Here is a 12,294-nt window from a genome sequence, read left to right on the forward strand (position 1 = left end):
GTCTTGGCCAGTTTTGTATTGCTTCAATTTTATGAAGCTGTGGCTTTATCAGACCTCTGCCAATGGTGTATCCAAGATACTTTACTTCTTCCATCCCTAGACAACACTTTTTTGGGTTGACTGTCAAACCTGCCCTATAAATGGAGCCCAATACTGCTTGTACTTTAGACAAGTGAGCCTGCCAATCAGGGCTATGAATGACTACATCATCCAGATAACCTGCAGCATACTGTCTATGGGGCTTTAGAATACATTCCATCATTCTTTGAAAGGTCGCAGGTGCCCCATGTAACCCAAAGGGCAACATCTTGTATTGAAACAACTCTTCTGGTGCTGAAAAAGCTGTCTTTTCTCAGTTAACGGGACTTGCCAATACCCTTTGGTTAAGTCAAGAGTGGTTAAATATCTGGCTGTCCCTAGCCTTTCAATTAGTTCATACACCCTTGGCATTGGGTAGGCATCGAACTTAGGCACACTGTTCAATTTTCAGAAGTGATTGCAGAAACGCACACTCCCGTCGGGCTTTGGAATAAGCACAATGGGACTTGACCACTCACTATGCGATTCTTCAATTACATCCAACTCTAACATTTTTTTCATTTCCTTCGCTACTGATTCTTTTTGGGCTTCTGGTAACCTGTAGGGATTTAGGTTAACCTTAACCCCTGGGTCAGTGATTATGTCATGTTTAATAACCGTGGTTTTTCCTGGTATGTCAGAAAACAGCACCCTATATCTGATAAGAAATTCCTTAACTTCCTGCTGTTGAACTGCTGACAGGGTTTTTGCCACTGTCACTTCGGGAACCAGGGGTCCTGGATTTACTGGAGGGGCCCGGACGGCTGACAGGGCTGCTCTATCCTGCCAGGGTTTTATAAGGTTGACATGGTATATCTGTTCTGGCTTTCTTTTCCCTGGCTGGTAAACTTTATAATTGACCTGCCCCACTTTTTCGAAGATTTAAAAGGCTCCTTACCATTTAGCCAGAAGTTTACTTTCTGCTGTGGGAACCAATACCAACACTCTGTCCCTAGGAGTAAACTTGCGTAAGCGAGCATTGCGGTTGTACACCCTCTGCTGTGCCTGTTGGGCCTGTTCCAAGTGCTCTGTTACTATCGGCACCACAGCAGCAATTCTTTCTTGCATTTGGGAAACATGCTCAATAACTGTTTTATATGGACTGGACTGCCCCTCACATGTCTCTTTGGCAATGTCCAGTAATCCACTTGGATGTCTCCCATACAATAAATCAAAAGGGGAAAACCCTGTGGAGGATTGGGGAACCTCTCTCATGGCCAACAGCAAATAAGGTAACAAGTGATCCCAATCTCTACCATCTTTGTCCACTACTTTCCTTAACATGTGCTTTAAGTTTTATTAAACCTCTCCACTAACCCATCGGTCTGGGAATGGTACACAGAGGTTCTTAATTGATCAATTTTAAACAGGCGGCACAACTCTTTCTTAACTTTTGACATAAATAGGGTACCTTGGTCAGTCAGAATTTCCTTAGGTATTCCCAACGTGATAAAGACATGGACTAATTCCCTAGCATTGGTCTTTGTCTACGTATTGCGAAATGGTATTACTTCCGGGTACTGGGTAGCGTAGTCCATTATCACTAGGATATATTGATGTCCCCGGGCAGACTTCATTAATGGTCCAACCAAGTCCATAGATATTCTTTCGAAGGGAACCTCAATAGTAGGCAACGGGACAAGTGGACTTTTAAAATGTGGCCTCGGAGCATGATATTGACATTCAGGACAGGATGCACAATAGTCAGACACCTCTTTATGTACCCCGGGCCAGAAAAACCTCTGCAAGATCCGCTCAGTGGTTTTTTCTACCCCTAGGTGACCTGCCGTTATATGACCATGAGCCAGATCTAACACTGTTCTTCTGTATGCCTTGGGAACTATTAATTGTTCCACAATGTCTTCCCCTTTCTTAGTCACTTGATACAAAAAATCCTGGCAGACTGCCATGTGAGGATACGACAACGGCTCCACAGCAAAGGCCTCTCTCCCGACCTCAAGATCAGACAGGCGATCTATGGGCTCAACAACACTCCCCACCTCAGTTGGAGGCACACCGGCTGGTGAGCCACCATCACTCTCAGGTTTGCCAACCATGCTAGAGAAAGGGAACATCACAGACTCTGAAGAAACTCCCCCTTCTGCTGCATCAGTAACCTCAAATGGGTCGGGGTTGTTTACTTCTGGAACAAATTGGCTTTCCCACAACTTCCAGAAGTGAGCAAAGTCTCTCCCTAATATTGCATCATACATCAGACCATGCACCAAACCCACAGAGACTATCAAGGAACCATATTGTGTTACTATGTTCATTTCTGCAGTAACATAATACCGAGTATCCCCATGTATGCAGGTCACTCCAACAGTTTTTCCCTTACGCTTTAAGGGGTTCACTAGCTCCGCTTTCATAAGTGTAACCAGGCTACCAGAATCTAACAGAGCCTTTACATGGTTGCCTTCTACAGTGAGTACACACAAGTGCAAAGAAAAGACCCCCTGCGGTAAACATGAGCAGTATCACATAGCATAGGTTCAGAGGTAAGTGAACAATTAGCTGCAATATGGCCGAAGCCACCACATCGGAAACACTGAATCACATTATAATCTACTCTTTTACGGGGTAGGAACCTTCCTGGCCTGGCGGGCCTATCTCCATGTTCCAAACCCACAATCTTAAGTACATTGGTGGGTTTCCTCGAGGGTGACTTGCTGTTGCCTCTGGGCTGTCTCCAAGGCCAACAGTTGCACATTGGTGGATTCCTGCTGAGCTCTGGTAGCTTCCTGCTGCAGTTTGTTTGTTTCCTGCTGAGCTGCCGTAGCTTGGAGCAAGGCTTTAATAATGTCCTCCATTTTGTCCTGGGGTGTAGGTTGGAAGCAGAATCTGGCTTCCCTAAGCATCTGCGGACGCCACCTCTATGGACTTCAAAGGACACAATTTTATATCTTCACTGACGAATTGGTGTCTGTCCCTTTAAATTTTAAATGAAATTTTTTCCTTGCTGCAATTTCAGTGTGTGGTTGCCTGCATTTTCCACCAAATGTGATACGGCCGGGGTAGGGGTCCCTCTCCTGGGGTAGATGGACTCCCTCTTTTCCACATACAGCAGCTGGGAAACAGCACACCAGTCTGGGGTTCTCGTGCAATCTGGTCGGTACCAGTCTTTATTATGCCAATGTACAGAAACACAAAATATAAACATAAGTCCTAGCCTGGCTGGGCACTAGCTACACAGCAGATTCCCTCTCTATCATAATGGTAGGGCCTATTGCCCTCACCATCAACAAAACACGGGCACAATACTTACAAGGGTTAGAACCAAGTGTCTCTGAACAGGCTAGTCTGCCTGCTCTCCCAGGTGTGAGACACTCAGCCACAAACAAACACAGCTTATATCAGCCAGTTCCAGGTGTAAGCCCTAATGAGCCTGCTACCAGGCTGAAAGGCCCAAAACCTGGACTGGCCTGTGGATCGAGCCCTCCCTCTCCTCACATCCACACCCCCAGGACCCAAACCGGCTTTTCCAAAAGCCGATATTCTGGCCTGCTTACAAAACGGACTTCTCCTGGGGTTTTTTAGAACACACAGGTCAAAAACCTATGCTAAACGTACCTGCCATTGACCACTTTACCAGTGCTTCTATCACAATAAATATATATATATATATATATATATATATATATAATAAAATATTATATAAAGGTAAATGGCGGCACTCGCGGTTCTTTGTCTTGTTTGACGTTTCAGTCCAAATGACTTTTGGTGTTCTTGACAGAAGTAATTTGGACTGAAACGTCGAACGTGTCAGACAGAGTTGTCAGTTTGATTCTTTATGTACAAGACCCGTGAGTGCCGCCATTTACCTTTATTGTGCAATTGGTTGTTTCTTTGGGAGCATCTAGGAAGGCACCAGGGCAGATAATTGCAGCTTGAATGTGGAGTGCCGGCATACTTTGTTATATATATATTTTGTATATATACCATAGAAGAAAAACTGTAGCACTCCAAGAATTTTGTAAGTAGATGAATATCTTGTATTGGCAATAAACACCGATGTTTCAGAGCAACATGTACTCTTTTTTTCAAGGTAGCCAAGATACAAGTCGTACATTTTACATAGAACAAACAGATAAATATAGCAAGTCTTACCTTAAATAGGTAGTCCAAACCACTGAACTGCCGCAGACCGGGTGCACGCAGGTCCCGCCGGAACTGGGGATGGACCTCGGTCGCGCTGACGTCAGCACCATGTGGCTAGGTTGTCAAGACAACAAGCTTGATGCCGGAAACGTCTTCCTGGTCTGCACTGCAGAACAAAGTAGATCAACTTAGCTATAATATACACCACACTGTAATAACATGCTGTAATCATGTTACACTTTCAAAGTGTCAAATAAACAATACAGACCGTTAGTGAAATAGATCTCAGCTGTAGCAAATATGACAGGTAAACAATAGAATGTAGTAATACAGAGGTTCTCAAACTCGTTCCTCAGGACCCCACACAGTGCACGTTTTGCAGGTCACCCAGCAGGAGCACAGGTGTACTCATTACTCACTGACACATTTTAAAACATCCACAGGTGGAGCTAATTATTTCACTTGTGCTTCTGAGGACACCTGCAAAACATGCACTGTTTGGGGTCCTGAGGGCCGAGTTTGAGAACCTGTGTAGTAATACATATAACATGGATATCTAATATGAATATACAATGTCACAACGCTAGACCCAACATAGAAGAAGTGATACTAAAGTTAATTATCATTAGTTGAGTGTATCCTAACTGGAGCCATAACGACCAACCAAGAAGGTTATATATGAACCTACATATTGATTAGGTACCGAAAATATATATATATATATATGTAGCTAGTGGATTCTTGGAGCGCCAGAAAATGTGGTTTACCGAAAAAGTGTGTACAAATACATTAAGTTGATCAGTGGTTCATCCTTGTCATTACCAGGAAATACAAATGCATATGGATACACTTATATGTGTGTATACACGATGAAACAGGTGAAGGGGCACCCCCAGAGTACACGGGGTGTCAGCTCAATCCAGTAATAAGCGAGGGGTGGTTGGCCCCTTAGGAGAATAATATAGAAACAATAGAACTGGGTTAGAGCTCCTAAAGTGTCATGCAGTAGAAAATAGTGCATACAGGTGTAAAGTGCAAGTGCAAATGGTGCGTGTGTGATAAAAGACCTGTTTATAAAAAGCTGTATTGCACAGATACGTATATATAGATATAGCAATATTATATATGATAAATAACCCATTGTAAAAAACCTGTCGCACAGATAGGTGAGTAAGGATAAGAATATAATTTAATGAATACAGTGGGAACACAAATATCATACAATGTAAAAACAAATAACGAAATCGGACAAGAAAATAATAAAAGCATGGATAAAAACATAAAAGAATATAAAATAAGTGCTGAAAAACCAATAACTATCTTATCTTGTTTTTTTTGTAGGAGTATATCAGTGATGTACAGGCCACCAACGCGTTTCGTCTCCTAGTGGACTTCTTCAAGGGGATAATGTGCCTTAGATGTGAGAAGCTATTATTGTTTTGCTAGGGGAATGAAAGTCCTGCGATCTGGAAATGTCTGTGCGGGCCAATATATTTCTGATCTTGCAGCCTCTATTGAAACATGCCATTGGTGTTTTATTTCTGAGGCCTGGAAGGTCCCTGTCCGTGGCGACAATAGGCCACAGTGCTTTACTAGCTAGTTCTACCACAGGACTTCAAGTTTGAAACTGCATTCTCCATGGTCCTTCTTCACTTTGGTTACTGGATTTAAAAGGTTTCCCCTCGGTATTTGTAGGACCTCATTCTTTTGTTGCCTCAGTGAAGAAAGATCATAACCTTGTGTCACAAATTTATCAATAATCTTATCTCTTTATTTGCTTCCCTCAGTTTTCTGGAAATACGCACTACCCTCATCATCTGGGACTTTGGGAGGCCCTTTTTCAGCAATTTCGGATGATGGCTACTGGCCAAGAGTAATGTATTTCTATCAGTTGGTTTATGATAAACCCGTTTGAATTTGCCATCCTGTAGTGACACTTGATCGTCTATATATTTGTTGTACACCAGGATATGTTGGAAGATAGATGGATCGCCGAAAAACATGTGTCGTTCCTCTCTAAACATGTAGATGTTCGCATAAGAGGGTGCGGCGGTATAACATACCGATTCCGTCGAATATCAGCACAGCAGATGAAATACAGACACGGGAAGGCCGGCATATGGAGATCCCAACGGCAAGAATAAAGGCTAAGGCTAACCCTCCCTTAGGTGTCTAACTCTAACTTCCCCTTAGGGGTGCCTAACCCTAACTTCCCCATAGGGGTACCTAAACACCATCCTCCCCGTACCCTAAAAATAACCCTCCAGGGGTGTGCCTTCCCCTAGCCTAACACTCCCAGGGGGGTGCCTAACCCTAAGTCCCCCGGGTGACCCTAAACCTAAACCCCCCCCCCCTGCGCCGCTATCCGCTCCCGACACCCGGCTTACCTATGATCGGTATGCCGGGCATCGGGATTTTGGCGTGGGGTTAATGATAGGTGTCAGTATTTATACGCCTATCATTAGTCACATGCCGGGATTTCATTGTAGGGAACCTGGCAGTCGGAAATTTCAACCGCCGGCTTCCTGACTACATACCGGTGTGACATTGCTGCCCATCGCGCATCCGGTAAGTTGTTAAGAATGCTCCATTATAGAGGAAATAGTTCCTGGTAAGCGTAAGCTGTAGAAGTATCATAAATAGCGCAATGTCAATGGTTGTCACTTGTTCTTCCGTTAAAAAGGACCACATTGCCTCCAAACCCCTTTGCTGAGGGATAGACGTATACAGACTATTAACATCCATGACACAGATTGTGTCAGTAGGTACCGTCCGGATTGTCTGTAGTGAATGCAAAACACTGGTTGTATCTTTTATGACGGTAGGTTGTTTTATCTCCAGGGGCTGTAAAATTTAATCTAAGAACATGGAGATGGGTTGATACAGGGAATCCTGGCCGAGATCATAGGTCGAACAGGGGGTGTTACAAGACTCATGGATTTTGGGCACCGTGTATAACACAGGCACCACAGGTTGATCTTGAGTTAATGCCTTCCATACTTTTTCTGTAATATTGCCCATTTGTTTAGCTTGTAAAAGAATTGTATCTGATCCGACTTTGAATGAACTTGTGGGGTCCTTCAGGAGTAATTTATATGTTTTATCATCGGCCAATTGGTGCTCCATTTCTTGCTTATAGTGTATCAGATCTTGAATCACTATCGCACCCCCTTTATCCGCAGGGCAGATCACAATGTCCTTATACTTACCTAAATCAGGAAGTGCACTTTTTTCTACTTTAGTTTTATATATATATAGAGAGAGAGAGAGCAGCACAATATGGAGCAGGCAGCAGGTGGGGGTGAAACGGTGAACAGTGCCAACTGTATTTGGGGACAGGTGCTAGAGAGACGGGATGTGCATCAGCACCGATTGTCCCGCTCCGCTGCTAGTGACAGGGGCAGCCTGGCAGTGATGGACTGCTGCAGCTGTAGATCTTCTTCCCGCTCCACCACTGCTGCCAATCCCGGGATGAGAGGGGCAGCAGCCTGGCAGAGATAGACTGCTGCTGCTGAACCAGCTCCCGCACCACCGCTGCGCCAATCCCAGGATGAGAGGAGCAGCAGCCCGACAGTGAATGGCATGAGGATGGTGACAGATTAGGCGGACACTGCTGGCCAGTGACTGCCTACTTATCGTTCAGTTGGGGGGGAAGTTGGTAACTTTGCCCCTATACTAGATTGATTAGTTGGGAAAAATAAAAAATCAGTTTGAATTTCCCAACTAGTTGGAACAAGCGTTTTGGAAATTTTTAGGTGTGTGGGAGAAAATGAATGATTATCGTTTGCTCCCACCCACTGCCCAACTATCGTTCCAACTAGCCATCTAGTTGGTTAGTTGGAACGATATCGTCTTGATGTATGGCCTGCTTAACAGTTCAGGTTTTAAGGATATCAATACTTAAGCACACATGGTTAAAACAAAATGACTGCGGTACTAATTGTCACCTGTGCTCAAGGGATATCCTTCACACCTGGGCTGTTGGTATGCCTTGAAGATCGAGTTTGAGAAGCGGTGCTTTAAATCATGTAAGTGTGGTAGTGGAGGATTAATATAATATGGGAGGGAGGGTATTAATGTCATGTTGGCTGGTAGATCTACATTGTCTAGATAGAACGTCAAAAGGTTGACACCAGATGGCTGACAGGCAATAGGCCAACACGGTCAAAAGGTCAACGTGGACTTATGTTGCCCATGTCAATTGGTTGACATAGTCACCTTGTAGTTTTTCATGATTTTTGTGGTTAGGCTTAGGCACTTGCAGAGTGACTGTTATGGTCACTAGAGGGATGGTTAAGATGGGTACACACCTAAAGATTTTCTGTCCAACCATCCAACTAGTTGATTGGTTGGAATGAAAATCTGGCAACGTATGGGAGTAAATGATGATCAGCAATTTGCTCCTATATGCCAGAAAACAGATGAAAATGGTCGTTTAGACAAGTTTGTTAAAGCTGGGTACACACTGACCGATACTGTATATCTGTCCAATCTGTCTGGTGGGAAAGAAAATCTGGTAATGTATGGGAGGAAATACCAATAGAAATTTGCTCCAAAACCCTGGAAGACAGACCAGATTTTCCTTTCCACCAGACAGATATACAGTCAGGTGCATAAATATTGGGACATTGACAGAATTTTCATATTTTGGCCTCTATTCACCACCACAATGGCTTTGAAATGAAACAAACAAGATGTGCTTTAACTGCAGACTTTCAGATTTAATTTGAGGGTAATTACATCCAAATCAGGTGAACGGTGTAGGAATTACAACTGTTTTTATATGCGACTCCCACACCAAGGAGCCAAAAGTAATGGGACTATCAACTCAAAAGCTATTTCATGGACAGGTGTGGGCTATTCCCTCGTTATTTCATTATCAATTAAGCAGGTAAAAGGTCTGGAGTTGATTCTAGGTGTGACATTTGCATTTGGAAACAGTTGCTGTCGACTCTCAATATGAGATCCAAAAAGCTGTCACTATCAGTGAAGCAAGCCATCATTAGGCTGAAAAATCAAAACAAACCCATCAGAGAGATAGCAAAAACATTAGGTGTGGCCAAATCAACTGTTTGGAACAGTCTTAAAAAGAAAGAACACATTGGAGAGCTCAGCAACACCAAAAGACCCGGAAGATCACAGAAAACAACTATGGTGGATGACAGAAGAATTATTTCCCTGGTGAAGAAAAACACCTTCACAACAGTTGGCCAAATCAAGAACACTATCCAGGTGGTAGGTGTATATGTGTCAAAGTCAACAATCAAGAGAAGACTTCACAAGAGTGAATATAGAGGGTTCACCACAAGATGTAAACCATTGGTGAGCCTTAAAAACAGGAACACCAGATTAGAGTTTGCCAAACAACATCTAAAAAAGCCATTACAGTTCTGGAACTACATCCTATGGACAGATGAGACAAAGATCAACTTGTACCAGAGTGATGGGAAGAGAAGAGTATGGAGAAGGAAAGGAACTGCTCATGATCCAAAACATACCACCTCATCAGCAATCCAACCCAGGTAAATAGCAGGGTTTAACATGGGCGTAGCCCATGAAAACCTGCTGTGTGTACGGCGCACTCCGGGTCTTGATGACTTGCAGTGCGCCGCAAGCCGGCCGATTGGCCTGACTTCAGTGGCGCTTGGAGATGACGTCATCTCCAAGCGTCCACTTTCACGCCGGAAAAGCCAAGTCTATGCAGACCCGACTGCGGTGTGAGCGGCGCCGACTTTGGAATATCCAGAGTCAGCGCCGGCTAAATTCCGGGTCTGATCCGGATAGGAATCCTGTTCCAACTCCGGGTCAGACCTGGAATTTTGGTGGAAAAGGGGTATAAGTTAGTGATTATGTTCACCAACAGTATCTCTAGCCGAGGATGCTAATATATATTTAAAATTTTGTCTGTAGTATACATTTTTGTCTTTGTTTTTATGTGTGTTCTTTTGCCAGTTGATTGGGCTTCTTTATTTGTGCCACAAGAAGGCAGTGTCATAGTAAGTTATTGTGGGTCATACACAAAGCATTGAAAAGGTAACTGTCAAAATTGTCCTCTATCCCTGCGGTTAACAGCATCAAACCTTTTTCCTCAATAGTTCTTTTTTGGTTTGTCAGCATTAAAGCACATTTAAGAATTTGCATGGAGTGTCAAATGGTAACACCTGTGTGTTACTTATAGCCCTTACAGCAATTTCTTCTGGTTGGTTTTCATTTCAAACTATTTAAATAAAGTTTAATACTGCATTTTATAGTAAAAAAAAAAGCTCGATTGTTTAATAGTAACTTTTTAATTTATGTTTTTGCAAAAGTTAACAGCAAGATTATAGAGTTTGAAGAATTGATTCTGTGTTCCAGAAATCCTTGGTCATTTACTTGTGAATATGAGGCTGCTGGATAAACAAATGGAATGTAAGGCTACCCTCAATGCTTTTATTTAAAAAAAAATAATAATTTATGTTGGGATTTTTTTTTAGATAAACTTAAAGAAGGAAATATTTGTATTATATAAATTTAAAAAAATATATAAATATAATTATTATTATTTTTTTTTACATAGATACATTTTATGAATGGTTTGTTGTTTTTCGTGTCTTGGGTTCTGAATAAAGTGTTATAATTTATGCAGCCCCAAACTATTTCAATAAACAAGTTCTGAATGTTGTTGTCATGTTAAAGTTGGTGTGTGGTGTATTTGCCATTGCCTTATGAGGACAGTATAGATTGTCGCACTGCACTTTGTGGAATTTGTAAGTCCAAGTAATGTTGTACATATGATTATCATACTTAAACACAATACTTACACTGGTCTTCTCCAGGTGGCAGCTCTCCTACTCCAGTGCAGGCAAAAGCTCTGGGACCCTCACAAGCTTCAGTAGCGTTTGCCCAGAGTACGGTTAGACAACATTTTTCTTTTGAGTGCCAGACGTTCAAGTGCAAAATAAATTTGGGACTGCCACCACTTACAACATAAGTAATAAATAGATGGGTACTAAAAAATGTAAGTGGCTTCCCTGCCCTTCCTTCTTAGAAGCTAGTTTTCTCTGGTTATGTTAGTAATTTCTAGAATGGAGATACATACTTGCTTCCGAATTTTGTCTGGTTATTTAACACAGAGAGGAAGAACTGAGGCAGGGTTCATTCATGGAAGGCGCAGGTTTGGAGAGTGTATAGCGCATCAAAAAGGTCTCTGTGAGGGGGACATCACAACATTTTCCATTGAGAACAGCCTGGAGTTGCACTAGTGCCAAGGGTTGCCTAAACCTGATCTTGCTGTGTTTGTGCTACTGCAAGGCGATTCTCTACATGTAAGTGACAGAGCCCCATCTGGTAGAACCAAAGGAACAAAATCGCTTGGAGGTCTCAGGGAGCAAAGACCCACATAAGAGCTCATGGCCAGGACTGCAGCCTTTTTGTTTGACTGCCAAATTAATCTTGAAGGTGATACTAGACCACAGTGTTGAAGTTAGTTTTGGTGAGAGATTTACAGATTAAGCAATCCTATTCAGCAGCAGCTCCTACCCTCTTGGCGGCGGCAGCCCCCGAGAAGACTCACCGCCAGCGTAGCTACTGGCCGGTACCCGTGAGAAACCACCTCAAGAACCCAAGTGTCTGTCGTGGTAACCGACCAACACTGGGCGAACTGCAGCAGGCGGCCTCCCACTTTGGGATCCCCCAAAGGGAGGCCTGGACTGTCAGGCCGCAGGCTTGTCATCGGGCTTAGGGGCCGGACGTCTGGTACTCCAGGCCTGTTTCCGGGGCTTGGCCGATTTTTTGGGGCCAGCCTGTCTGGGAAAAGACTGCGTCTTAGGCCTACCCTGGGCCCTGTAAGGCCGAAAGGACGTCGTACCTAAACCGAAAGGAACCGCAGCAGACGGAAGACATGCCGATTTGCCTGCCGCCAGCGTGGCTACGATTTTGTCCAGATCCGGACCAAAGAGGACTTCTCCATTGAAAGGCAAAGCTTCCAAGCCCTTCTTGGAATCAGCATCCGCCTTCCAAGATCGCAACCATAAGGTGCGACGAGCAGCAACAGCTGCCGAAGAAATCCGAGACGCCAGGGTACTGATATCCAAGGCCGCCTCATTGATATAAGTGGCCGAGTCCCGGAGATTGCCTACC

Source organism: Taudactylus pleione, unplaced genomic scaffold (genome assembly GCF_031769625.1).
Source record: "Taudactylus pleione unplaced genomic scaffold, aTauple2 ptg000005l, whole genome shotgun sequence".
In the NCBI taxonomy this organism is placed as follows: domain Eukaryota; kingdom Metazoa; phylum Chordata; class Amphibia; order Anura; family Myobatrachidae; genus Taudactylus; species Taudactylus pleione.